Genomic DNA, 14,669 nt, shown 5'->3' with positions numbered 1-14,669 from the left:
ATCAAAGAAGAGGCAGGACACCAATTTAATGAAATAAAGAAGGCAATACAAGACATAAATAGGGAAATAGAAATAATAAAAAAAAAACAGTCAGAATTACTAGCAATGAAGAACACAGTTAATGAAATAAAAAACTCTGTAGAAAATCTCACCAGTAGGATGGATGAGGGAGAGGACAGAATATCTAAGCTAGAAGACCAGGTGGCAGACCTAATGCAGTCCAACAAAGAGAAAGACAAACTTATAGAACAGTATGAGTGGGAATTTCAAGATATTCGGGACACTATGAAAAGATCCAATATAAGAATTCAGGGCATAGTAGAAGGAGAAGAACTCCACTCCAGAGGCACAGTAGGCATCTTCAACAAAATCATAGAGGAAAATTTCCCCCAAATTGGGAAAGAGGTGCCAATACAGATACAGGAAGCCTTTAGAACCCCAGCCAGACAAAACCCAGAAAGAACCTCTCCTCGCCATATTATAATCAAACTTCCAAACACACAAACCAAAGAAAAAATATTGAAAGCAGTTAGAGAGAAGAATCAAGTTACCTACAAAAGCAAGCCCATCAGGATTACAGCAGATTATTCAACACAAACTTTTAAAGCCAGAAGGGCTTGGAGTGATATATTCCAAGTTCTGAAAGATAACAACTGTCAACCAAGGTTACTTTATCCTGCAAAGTTATCCATTCAAACAGATGGAGAAATAAAGACATTCTATGACAAAAGCAGGTTAAAGGAGTATTTGAAGACAAAACCAGCTCTACAGAAAATACTTGATAGAATCCTCCATGCTGAACAAAAGGAAAAGCACACATATAAGGAACCTAGAAAAAACAAGCTATACTCAAATACCAGTTAACAAAAGAGAGCACAGGTAGAACCAGTAACACACACACACATACACACAAAAATGGCAAACATAAATACACACCTTTCAATATCTCTTAATATCAACGGTCTCAATGCCCCAACGAAAAGACATAGATTTGCAGACTGGGTTAAAAAGCAGGATCCTACAATTTGTTGTCTCCAAGAAACTCACCTTTCTACAAAGGATAGACATTATCTTAGGGTGAAAGGTTGGAAGACGGTGTTTCAAGCAAATGGGCCTAGAAAACAAGCAGGGGTTGCTATCCTAATATCAGACAGGGTAGACTTTAGTCCGACGTTAGTCAAGAAAGATAAGGAAGGTCACTTTATATTGATTAAGGGCACACTCCAACAGGAGGACATTACAATCCTAAACATATATGCACCTAACATGGGGGCTCCCAAATTCGTCAAACAAACACTATTAGAACTAAGGTCACAGATAACACCAAACACAGTGGTGGTGGGTGACTTTAACACCCCACTCTCATCAATTGACAGGTCATCCAGGGAAAGAATAAACAGAGAGGCATCTGGACTAAATGAGGTCATAGAAGGAATGGACCTAACAGATATATACAGGACATTTCATCCAAAGGCTGCAGAATATACATTCTTTTCAGCAGCACATGGAACATTCTCTAAAATAGACCATATATTAGGACACAAAGCAAATCTTAACAAATTCAGGAAAATTGAAATAATTCCTTGCATTCTATCTGACCACAATGGAATTAAACTACAAATCAGTAGCAAGAAAGGCTATAGAGCATACACAAAATCATGGAAACTAAACAATACACTACTAAATGATGAGTGGGTCAATGAAGAAATCAAAAAGGAAATCAAAAAATTTATAGAGTCAAATGATAATGAGAACACAACATACCAAAATCTCTGGGACACAATGAAGGCAGTTCTAAGAGGTAAATTTATAGCCTTAAGTGCCTATATTAAGAAATTAGAAAGGTCGCAAGTAAACGACCTAATGCTTCGCCTTAAAGCCTTGGAAAAAGAAGAACAAGGCAAACCAAAAATTAGTAGACGGGAAGAAATAATAAAGATTAGGGCAGAAATTAATGAGATAGAAACAAAAAGAACAATCCAAAGAATTAATGAAACAAAGAGTTGGTTCTTTGAAAGGATAAACAAGATTGATAAACCCTTAGCAAATCTGACCAAAAGAAAGAGAGAAGAGACACAAATTAATAAAATCAGAGATGAACAAGGTAACATCACAACAGATTCCAGAGAAATTCAAAAAATCATAGGGACATACTATAAAAGCATATACTCCACAAAGTATGAAAATCTGAAAGAAATGGATGATTTCCTTGATCTATATGACCTACCTAAATTAAATCAAAATGAGATTAATCACTTAAATAGACCTATAACAAACATGGAGATCCGAACAGTTATCAATAATCTCCCAACTAAAAAAAGCCCAGGCCCGGATGGATTCACTGCTGAATTTTACCAGACTTTTAAGGAAGAGCTAACACCATTGCTTCTTAAGCTTTTCCAGGAAATAGAAAAAGAAGGAATTCTACCAAACTCCTTCTATGAGGCCAGCATCACCCTGATACCAAAACCAGGCAAAGATAGAACAAAAAAAGAAAATTACAGACCAATCTCCCTCATGAACATAGATGCAAAAATTCTCAACAAAATATTGGCAAACAGAATACAAGAGTATATCAAAAAGATCATTCACCCTGACCAAGTAGGCTTTATCCCAGAGATGCAGGGATGGTTCAACATACGCAAATCTATAAATGTAATACATTACATAAACGGGTTGAAGGACAAAAATCACATGATCATCTCATTAGATGCAGAGAAAGCATTTGACAAAATCCAACATCCCTTCATGATATAAGTCCTACAGAGACTGGGAATAGAAGGAACATATCTTAATATAATAAAGGCTATTTATGACAAGCCTACAGCCAACATATTACTAAATGGGGAAAAACTGGAAGCTTTTCCACTAAAATCAGGAACAAGACAAGGGTGTCCACTGTCCCCACTTCTATTTAATATAGTTTTGGAAGTCTTGGCCATAGCAATAAGGCAAGAGACACACATAAAAGGGATACAAATTGGTAAGGAAGAAGTCAAGTTATCATTATTTGCAGATGACATGATTCTATACATAAACGACCCTAAAGAGTCTACTAGCAAGCTGTTAGAGCTGATCAAAACCTACAGCAATGTAGCAGGATACAAAATAAATACACAGAAATCAGTAGCCTTCATATATGCTAACAACAAACACACAGAGGATGAAATCAGAGAATCACTCCCATTCACAATTGCATCAAAAAAAAAAAATACCTTGGAATAAACCTAACCAAGGAAGTAAAGAATCTATACAATGAGAACTTTAAAACACTCAAGCGAGAAATTGCAGAAGACACTAGAAAGTGGAGAAACATCCCTTGTTCCTGGATTGGAAGAATCAATATCGTGAAAATGGCAATCTTACCTAAAGCAATCTACACATTTAATGCAATCCCTATCAAAATTCCAAAGGCTTTCTTCATGGAAATAGAAAAAACAATCCAAAACTTCATTTGGAATCACAAAAAACCTCGAATATCTAAAATAATACTGAGCAACAAAAAAGAGGCTGGTGGTATCACCATACCTGATTTTACCCTATACTACAGAGCCATAGTAACAAAAACAGCATGGTACTGGCACAAAAACAGACATGTAGATCAGTGGAACAGAATAGAGGACCCAGATGTAAGCCCAAGTAGCTATAGCCACCTGATATTCGATAAAAATGCCAAAAATACTCATTGGAGAAGAGACAGCCTCTTCAGCAAATGGTGTTTTGAAAACTGGATAAATATCTGCAGAAGGATGAAAATAGATTCTTCTCTCTCGCCATGCACAAGAATTAAGTCCAAATGGATTAAAGACCTTAACATCAGACCGGAAACTTTGAAACTGCTAGAGGAAAAAGTAGGGGAAACCCTTCAACATATTGGTCTTGGCAAAGACTTTCTGAATACAACCCCAATTGCTCAGGCAATAAAACCACAGATTAACCACTGTGACCTAATGAAATTACAAAGATTTTGCACCGCAAAGGACACAGTGAAAAAAGCAAAGAGGCAACCTACAGAATGGGAAAAAATCTTCGCCAGCTATATATCTGATAGAGGATTAATATCTAGGATATACAAAGAACTCAAAAAGTTAAATAATAAGGAATCAAACAAGCCAATCAAAAAATGGGCTATGGAGCTAAATAGAGAGTTCTCAAAGGAAGAAATAAAATGGCATATAAGCATCTTAAAAAATGTTCTACGTCACTAGTCATCAGGGAAATGCAGATTAAAACTACATTGAGATTCCATCTCACTCCTGTCAGATTGGCCACCATCATGAAAACAAATGATCATAAATGTTGGCAGGGATGTGGAAAAAAAGGAACCCTTCTGCACTGCTGGTGGGAATGCAATCTGGTCCAGCCATTGTGGAAAACAGTGTGGAAGTTCCTAAAGCAGCTAGAGATTGATCTACCATATGACCCAGCTATAGCGCTCCTAGGCATATATCCAAAGGACTCATCTCATTTCCTTAGAAGTACATGCTCAACCATGTTTATTGCTGCTCAATTTATAATAGCTGGGAAATGGAACCAGCCTAGATGTCCCTCAACAGATGAGTGGATAATGAAGATGTGGTACATTTATACAATGGAGTTCTACTCAGCAGTAAAGAAAAATGAAGTTATGAAATTTGCAGAAAAATGGATGGACCTGGAAAGTATTATACTAAGTCAGGTAACCCAGGCCCAGAAAGCCAAGCGCCACATGTTCTCTCTCATATGTGGATCCTAGCTACAGATGACTGGGCTTCTGCGTGAGAATGAAAATGCTTAGTAGCAGAGGCCAGTAAGTTGAAAAGGAGACATAAAGGGTGGAGAAAGGAAGGGAGGAGGCTACTTAATAGGTTGATATTGTATATATGTAATTACAATGATTGTAATGGGGAGGTAATATGATGGAGAATGGAATTTCAAACGGGAAAGTGTGGGGGTGGGGAGGGAGGGAATTACCATGGGATATATTTTATAATCATGGAAAATGTTAATAAAAATTAAAAAAAAAAAAAAAAGAGGGTGAGAGGGAGGCTTCCCAGTCCTCCGCCTCCTGGCTTCTGGAAGGGTGGGCAAGAAAAGGGGTCTCTAGGCTGTCAGAACTGAGCCTAGAGCAGCTCCATCTCCCAGAGAGGGCTGTAGGACAGCCAGGCTGGGGAAGATACAGGCCTTGACTGTCTTGCATGTTGAAAACTTGGTCACAGCCCTGGAGGGGGATGTGTAGAAGGTACTGCCAAGTTTCATCCCTGCTGGCCCTTCACTGAGCCTTCTCGGCCACCCTCCGGCTCTTCAACAACATGTAGGCGATGAACCCACAGACAGGAGCGGCAGAGGAACGATGATGACATAGGCTCGGGGCAGAAAGTACTTGTGGATGGCATGCTGGCTGTCAATGAGGAGCAAGAGAATCACTCAGGCAGTGTAGTCAGTGAAGATGATCAGGTTAATGGTGACGGGGCCAAATCCCACCACCTGGCCTGTCCCCATGGCCGTTTCCCCAGCACTGTACATGAGCAACAGGCCATATCCACTTCCTGGTCTGGGAGCTCTTTTCTTTTGAGGAAACACTTTTGGTTGTATGAAAGTGATTTGGGATTTTCCCCCCTTCATTTTCTGATTGACATAGCTTCTGCATCATTGAACAGAGATTAACAGTAGTATCACTCTACATTTCAGTTGAAGATCTTATTCTTTGTGTGTGGTGTGTTCATATATGTGTGTAAGCAGGTTCCTATGTGTGCACAAGCATGAGGAGACTGAAGTACAACCTTAGGTGTCCTTCTTCAGCTACGTCTTCCAACTCATTGAAACAAGATTCCTGAATGGCCTGGAACTCACCAGTTAGGCTAGCCCAGCTGACTAGCAAGCTTCAGGGATCCACCTGTCTGCCTCTCCACTACTGGTGTTACAAGCACATCGCCAAGCCTGAGCCACCTCTCCAGCCTCAAGGAAATTTCAGCTTAAGCATGTGTATGAGAGACTGGAGAAATGGTACTGCAGTTAAAGGTACTTGCTTGCCGTGCCTGATGGCCCAGGTTCAATTCCCCAGTACCCATGTAAAGCCAGATGCACAAAGTGGCGCATGTACCTGGAGTTCATTTGAGGTGGCTAGAAGCCCTGACACGCCCATTATCGCTGTCTGCCTCTCTTCTCTGTATCTCTCTCTGCTTGCAAATCAATAAATAAAAAGTATTTAAGAAGAGGGGGCTGGTAAGATTGTAAGAGCCAGAAAGTGGAAGGGAATGTCCAGAGGCATTGTCCCTCCCTTACAACGAGTGGCTGATGCTCTGACATCTCATAACCCACACCCCAGGGTGAACACCAGCAGTCCCACTGAGGAGGACCCCCAGTGGAATGGGGGCAGGGCAGAGGGAAATGTTGGTACCATCACATGGTGTGTCCATACTAAGTTCCTACTTTACAAAAAAGGAGGAAGAAGGGACAGAAGAGAATAATAGGGAGTAAACATGGTTAAAATACATGATATACTTGAATAAAACGTCATTATGAAACCTGCTACTTTGTACAATAAATATACATATTCAATTTTTTATGAATTGTATTTTAAGTAAAAAGAAAGACATCATATGGATTCTGTGAAGCTGATGGCCCTTTACATACCATTTGTCATCGGTTTCATTGGGGTCAACTTTATGGTACTTTAATAATATTTCTGAAGAAAAATTTAAAAAATTTAGAATCTATTAGATCTCCCTGTGTATATTTTCAATGAAGAGTGAGCCAGCGACTGTTTATGTTGGTGCCATGTGGCATCTTCCTGGCCCAGTATCAGTAGGATACTGGGTGTCATGTTTGGTGATACAGCAAGAATGCCTTCTGCCGACACTGGTTGTTTTATGGCATTGATTCTCAATCTTGTTCTGTATTTCCTTGTTTTATTGATTTTCATACATGTGTATAATACATAATAAACAATGTATTTTGAGCATAATCACCTCACATTATTTTCCTTTGTGCCCCTTTCACCTAGGCCTTCCACTGAACCCCTTCTTTGCCAACTAATTGTTCTTCTAGTTTAATGCCTTTGGTCTCAACTCCCTCTACCATCCATAATGACATGTTTATGCAGAATTATGCACATAACAACAGCCACTTTGAGACCATGAATGCAATGGCCATTTCATGTCCAGAAGACAGTTTTTCAAAACACTCCTCCTCATCCTCTGGCTCTTACATTTTTTCTGCCACCTCTTCTGCAAAATTCCATGAGCTTTGGTAGGTGTGATAAACATGTCTCATTTAGTGATGAATCTTTAGCTGTCACTTCTTCTCAGCACTTTGATGAGTCTTGTGATTCTCAATCTTGATCACACATTCAAATCACTTGAAGGGTTTTTCAAAGCTCCAAATGCCAGACCATATAATTCATAATTTTGAGGGTGGAATCCTGGCACAGATATGTTTTAAAGTTCCCGGGATAATTCCAGTGAACATCAAAGACAGAACACTCACTTTATCAAGTGGTTTGACACAACTAATGATTTCATGCTAAAACTAGCATGGAACACTTAGCAGAGAAGTCAGAAGGAAAATGGTGATACTAATGAGCCCTGCTGGCATATTGCAGTGTTTTCTTCAGTCCCACCACATTTTTATGAGGTTAATATTTTTATTTGGGTTTGTCCTGTGAATTTAGTAATGATTAGTAATCTCAATTTCAAGACTGTCTTTTCAATATACATTATTGCTCCCACAAAGTCAGCTGAACAACTAATAAAGCCTTAATACCAGTTAAGAATTAATATTTAAGCTGGGCGTGGTGGCGCACGCCTTTAATCCCAGCACTCGGGAGGCAGAGGTAGGAGGATCGCCATGAACTCAAGGCCACCCTGAGACTACAGAGTTAATTCCAGGTCAGCCTGGACCAGAGTGAGACCCTGCCTCAAAACACCAAAAAAAAAAAAAAAAAAAAGAATTAATATTTGGCCCCAGGCATGATGATGTATGTCTGTAATCTGAGTACTAGGGAGGCAGAGGCAGAGGAATAACAAGGTTAAGAAAGCCTGAGCTAGATAGTGAGACATCATTTAAAAATGGGAGGATAGAGAGATTACTCAGGGGATAAAGTGCTTGCCATGCAGAGACCTGAGTTCTGATTACTAGCACTCATATAAATATTGGGCAGGCATGTTAGCCTGCCTATAATCACAGTACTTGGGAGGTGGAAATGGGATCTGTAGCACAAATTGGCAGGCCAGTCTAGCCAAATTGCTAAGCTCTGGGTTCAAGTAAGAGACCCTGCTACAGTAAATATAGGGGAGAATGATAGAAGAGCTGACATCAATCTCTGGCCTCTTCATGCACATAGGCACATGTACACACTAATACACAGACATGTGCCCACACACATAAGCACATACATACATACTTGCATGTACACCATCCATACATGCCAAAAAAGAAAGAAAATATTAAGAATTTATATATTTCATTCAAAACTTCTCTGAAGAAACTTTCTTCATTTTGATGTGTATTGGCATATATTATCAATTATCAAGGCTAAACATATATAAATTATTTATTTTTCATTAATGAGTGATAATTATAGCATGTATTAATCAATCTATTTATTTGAGACAGAGAGTATTATAGCATGTATTCATTAAAAGTCAGATGATTACCTGATGTGATGCTCATACAAGTGCAATAGTGGCACACAGCCATGGTGGGAAACCAACTGCTCTTGATTTGGCTAACTGATCTGCTCAGTGGAGTGGAACCCACAGTGGAGCTGGGAAACAAGTCAGAATCATATCAAAAAATGAGCCTGCTCTCCATTATCAAGCTCCCACCAATCATGGGCTACAAGAGGGCCTACACCTATTAAATTCACTCTAAAATAACAATGGTTATCCCATTTATCTGATTATAACCTCACTCTCTATTGGAGAATTTGCTTATCTTTCTCAGATAGATGCAGATCCTAAGGAGAGAACCACTCCATCATACCTCAAATGGGCCCCAGTGGAAACTAATTGGGCAAAAAAGCAAGAGTGCTATTTTCTTGGTGAACCTGGTACCAGCACAATGGTGAAGGAGATAGACACAGAGAACAATCAACTCCTACCAAACCAGATATCCAGAGACACAGAGTCTCTCAAGACCTCATCACTGAAGCAGACCTAAAATGATCCCAACATGGCTTAGAGAAATTTATGGAAGAGGGGTGGAAAGAATGTCAGAGCCACATTCTGGGTCATGATACACAAAGACATTGCCTCCCACCCATAACTAATGGCTAACCCCACAATGCATGACACATAGTCCCCTACGAGGAGGGACCCTGTGGAGGGGGGAGGACAGGGAGGAGGCTAACAATGGTACCAAGTTGACTGCATTCACTGAACACAAAAGTAATTTTTTAAAAGTCAGTTGATTATTTTGGGTAAATTTTATTTTTAATTTATTTACCAATGTTGTCTTTTGTTACCTTAGATCAGAAAGAAAGTATTTTAAGTGAATAAAACTAAATATTTACATTTTAAGATATAGATAGATTTAATAATACATAATCTATAATACATGATTTGGGAAATAAATTAACACATATACTTTATTTTATTTATTTATTTGAGACAGAGAGAAAGAGACGGATAGAGAGAAAGAGTGATTGAGTACGGGCACACCAGGGCTTCTTGCCATTGTAAACAAGTTTCAGATGCATGTGTCATTTTGGGATCTGTCTTTATAAGGCTACTGGGGAATTGAACCTAGGCTATCAAACATTGCAAGCAAGTACCTTTAACTGCAGAACTATCTCTCCAGCCTTTAATACATATACTTAAGCTAAGTATACCATCAAGTTTCAAAGTACTAGAGTGCTACGCAAAGCCAGGTTTCAGGTTGCGATGGCCTCTTCCATTTTCTGACTATGAATTAAATTTAGCAAATAGCTATTGTCTACTTATTTCCGCCAAGATAGAAGAGACTGTTATTATGTATGTCTGTCAGTTTTCTGTTGCTCTAACTGAATTCCTCAGATTAGATAACTTGTAAAGAACAGAGTTACATTTACCTCATGGTTGCGGAGACTAGAAAGCTAACAACACAGTGAGGACTTTCTTGTGACATCATAACCTGGGAAGACATTACATGGTGAGCAGACAGCTAGCTAGATAACTCATCAGCCCATGAATGTGGTAGTCCACTGTGAAGATAGAGCCTTGATAATCCAATCACCTCCTAAAGGACCTATTTCTCAAACTGCAGGAACTTATGGCCTTAAGAATTCAGCTTCCCAAGTGCAATCAAATTCTATTCATGAACTTGAGTAGGAACATTCAACCCATAAAAATTACCTTTTAAAAAATACTTCATTTTTATTTATCTATTTGACAGAGGGAGGGGGAGGAATGGGTGCGCCAGGGCCTCTAGCCACTGCAAACGAACTCCAGACACAAGTACCACCATATGCATCTGGCTTATGTAGATTCTGGGGACTTGAACCTGGGTCTTTAGGCTTTGCAGGCAAGCACCTTTACTGCTAAGCCATCTCTCCAGCACCAAATCGTCTTTCACAGTAAGTAAAATTAATTGCAAAGCTCTTTCCCATTGTACTAGATGTTAGCAATACTAGATGAATTTTCAGAGAATTTTAAAAATCTTTTTTTTTACGTTTTAATACCAAAGAAATTTTTTAATTTTTTTGTTCATTCTTATTTATTTATTTGAGAGTGATAGAGAGAGAGAAAGAGGCAGAGAGAGGGAGAGAGAATGGGCGTGTCAGGGCTTCCAGCCACTGCAAACAAACTCCAGATGCCTGTGCCCCTTGTGCATCTGGCTAACGTGGGTCCTGGGGAACCAAGCCTCAAACCAGGGTCCTTAGGCTTCACAGGCAAGTGCTTAACTGCTAAGCCATCTCCCCAGCCCTACCAAAGAATTTTAATGATTATCCTAATATATTTATAGATGACATAATAGGTCTACAATAAAACATCAAAATCTTAACTAAATTAGAAAATGTTCAAAAATAGCATAGGTGAAAGTGATAATATATTTTGTGACTTTAAATTCTGATGATATGCATTTACAAATTTTATTCCAACTTTCTTAAAGATTAATTTTCAAAGACAAATCACTAAAAAATAAGGTATTATTATTATTTTTTTTTTTTTTTGGTTTTTTGAGGTAGGGTCTCACTCTAGCCCAGGCTGACCTGGAATTCACTATGGAGTCTCAGAGTGGCTTTAGAACCATGGAGATCCTCCTACCTCTGCCTCCTGAGTGCTGGTATTAAAGGCATGCGCCACCATGCCAGGCCAGAGTAACACACACACACACACACACACACACACACACACACACACACACACACAATTTATTTTAAAGGAGAGAAAGAGAGCAAAAGAGAAAGAATGAGAGAGAGGAAATGGGCATGCCCAAGCCTCTTGCAACACAAACAAACTCATGATACATGTGTCACTTTGTGCATCTGGCTTTTTTGTCTACTGGGGAATTGAACCTGGGCCATCAGGCTTACTAGAGAGTACCTTGAACCACTGAGTTATGTCTGCAGCCCAAGGTAATCTTTTAAGTGATGAGATGGTTGAAGCAACAGATAGGGTACTGAAAAGGTTTGTAAGACAAGTTTTTTTAAAAAAAACCCATAAATTTCAAATAGAAATGAGGTAAGAAAACTGGAACTTCCAGTTAAGATGGCAGCTTAGGAACCACACCAAAGCAGCCTGGGGGAGAAAAAGTCAAAAACTACCCTGCAAAATACACACTTTTACTAAAAAGTGAGGTGTATAAGAAATTAAAATGGGAGCAGAGAAGTAGAAGAGATCCAGAGCCCACAGAGGCAGGCCGAAGCAGCTCCGGCAGTGGCAGCGGCAGCAGCGGCTCTGGCAGCAGCAGATCCAGCTGCAACAGTGGTGGCAGCGGCAGCTCCTGCAGCAGCAGTGCCAGGTCTATGAGGCCACAGCTGCCAGGCTCAGCTTGCCCCACAGGAAAACCCAGTGCCCAGCTCCAGAAAATAGAACAGTGGTCCAATGATCCAGCAAGCCTACTTGAAGCCACAGGGCACCAAAGAGGGACGCGAGCAGAGAGCAGCATAACTGAGACCAAAATCATCCAAAAAGGTAACTGGGATTGCACCAGGGAAGGGTCTCACTTGGTCACAAGCTGACTTGGAACCATCAACAGACCAGAAATCTTAACCTCTTTGTTGCTAGAGGATCTGGTTGTTATAATAACTACTCTTGCATAAATACTCGGTGCTGTCTTACATTGATTGTGTATATTGTTTGGTTAAATTTTAGAATCTATCTGTATTTTGTTTCACTTAGCCTATTTGAATACTCCCATAGCAGGCAAACCCAATCCCTAGGAACACGCTTGTAGATACTCTGAGAGTCTTAAGAGCCACACCTAACACCTTAAGCTCCTACCTTGAAGATATATAACATCACATCAACTGATACAGCTAAGAATACCCAGCTAACTAGAAAATTCAAGCATTAACTTAATCCGAGATGCAAATATATATATATTGTAACACAAGAAACACTAAAAATCAAGACAATATAAATCCACCCAAAAGTATTAATGCATCATAAATGACCTCCATTGAGAATGAGTTAGAGGAAATGCCTGAGAAAGATTTCAAAAAAATGATTGTAAATATGTTCAAAGAAGTCAAAGAAGAAATCAAAGGACTCAAAGAGGAAATCAAAGGAATCAAAGAAGACACAGGACACCAATTCAATGAAATAACGAAGTCAATACAAGGCATAAATAAGGAAATAGAAATAATACAGAAAAACAAGTCAGAATTACTAGCAATGAAGAACACAGTTAATGAAATAAAAAAAATTCTGTAGAAAATCTCACCAGTAGAATGGATGAAGGAGAGGACAGCATATCTAAGCTAGAAGACCAGGTGGCAGATCTAATACAGTCCAACAAAGAGAAAGACAATTTAATAGAAAAATGTGAATGGGAATTTCAAGATATTCGTGACACTATGAAAAAAATCAAACATAAGAATTCAGGGCATAGTAGAAGGAGAAGAATTCCACTCCAAAGGCATAGTAGGTGTCTTCAACAAAATTATAGAAGAAAACTTCCCCCAAATTGGGGAAGAGGTGCCAATGCAGATACAGGAATCCTTTAGAACCCCAGCAGACAAAACCTGGAAAGAACCTCTCCTCACCATATTATAATCAAACTATCAAACACACAATCAAATAGAAATGAAACAATGAAAAATGTTATAAACTGAAATCTTAAAAATAAATTGTTAAAACTGATAGCCAATGGCCAAGACATCAAATAAGACAGGATAAATAGCTTTTATACATAAGGATGCACATTGATTAATATTCAAAACATTACTTTAGAAATGTGAGAAAAACCTAATAAAAGATAACATAAAGTCTGAAAGAAAAAATGTTAGTATATGAAAAACTTATGCCACTAATAATAAGGTGTTTAGCCACCAATCAGAAAATAATCTGAAATTTCACTGTAGTGGCATGCCAGCAGATAGCCCACCATAATGTCAGTTTCATATTTGTGATAAAATATCCTGTGGATATGAGATAAAATTTATTATTCACAACAAAATGATTTGTCAGCACAACATCTCATGCCCCTAGGTTGTCCTATGGCACAGTGATAATGACAAGTGGACTTTGGGTATAAAGTGGAAATGTATTACAGGATGTTAATCCTATGCTTAAGATGCTCCAATGTTAAAGAGCTGGCATGTCTATCCATCATCTTCTCTTCAGGCAGACAGTACAAACAGCTAGCCAGACAAGATGTGCCTACGGGTGCAATAATGGCATCACTGTTATGGGAATGTCATGGTGAGCTTGACATTGCCAGGATGAATTTCCAGGCTAGTCACAGTTTATGGGAGGGAAGTGATTTATTTCAGGCTTACAGATCCAGGGGAAGAACCATAATGGCAGAAGAAGTTGGCCCCCTTTCACAGGACCACACAGAAAGAGAAACCACCAGCAGCACCCTCAAAAGCAAGCACACTCCAAGAGCCCCAAGAAAAGCTCAAACTCTCTGCATTACCTTAGGCTGGGATTCCATATCTGGCCCCAAACACACTTTAGGGCTGGACCCTAGGATCTGCCCACAGTGACAACTCCAACAGCCAAGCCTCCAACAGGTGGCTGGAAATCCAAGTTATAAATGTTAATAAAACTTCTTGGGCTGAAGAGATGGTTTAGCAATTAAGGCACTTGCCTGTAAAGCCAAAGAACTCATGCTTGAATCTCCAGGTCCCATGTAGCCAGACACACAGTGACACAAGCCCTCAGTATTGCACATGTACTACAAGGGTTCATTCATGGCTAGAGTTTGTTCACAGCAAGCTGAAGGTCCTGGTGTGCCCATTCTCTCTGCTTCCCTCTCTCTCAAAAAAAAAAAAAATCTCTTGTATCTATTATGGGACATCCATTCATACTACCACATTCAGTAACACTAACTGCAAAGCTTTCTCTCATTGTCCTAGATGCAGCAATGCCAGATATATTTTGGGAGCATGAAAAAACATCTTTTAAAACAATCACCTAGCCAGACAAGGTGTTCCCAATGGTGCAATAATGGCATGACTGTTATGGGAGTTACTCACTGCTTTCTGATAGCATCTGAAGTCTTTCCGATATGAGGAATTCATGCCTCATACTAAAAACCTA

At 39.2% G+C, this 14,669-nt stretch overlaps 1 pseudogene; it reads right to left on the bottom strand.

Moving 5' to 3' along the window:
• Positions 1-5,251: 5,251 nt before the first annotated feature.
• On the bottom strand, positions 5,252-5,481 carry LOC101594344 (annotated as a pseudogene).
• Between the last annotated feature and the right edge of the window lie 9,188 nt (positions 5,482-14,669).

This window comes from Jaculus jaculus, chromosome 4 (assembly GCF_020740685.1).
Source record: "Jaculus jaculus isolate mJacJac1 chromosome 4, mJacJac1.mat.Y.cur, whole genome shotgun sequence".
Classification (NCBI taxonomy): domain Eukaryota; kingdom Metazoa; phylum Chordata; class Mammalia; order Rodentia; family Dipodidae; genus Jaculus; species Jaculus jaculus.
The sequence above is the reverse complement of the archived record's forward strand: the minus strand, read 5'-3'. Positions and strand labels throughout refer to the sequence as shown.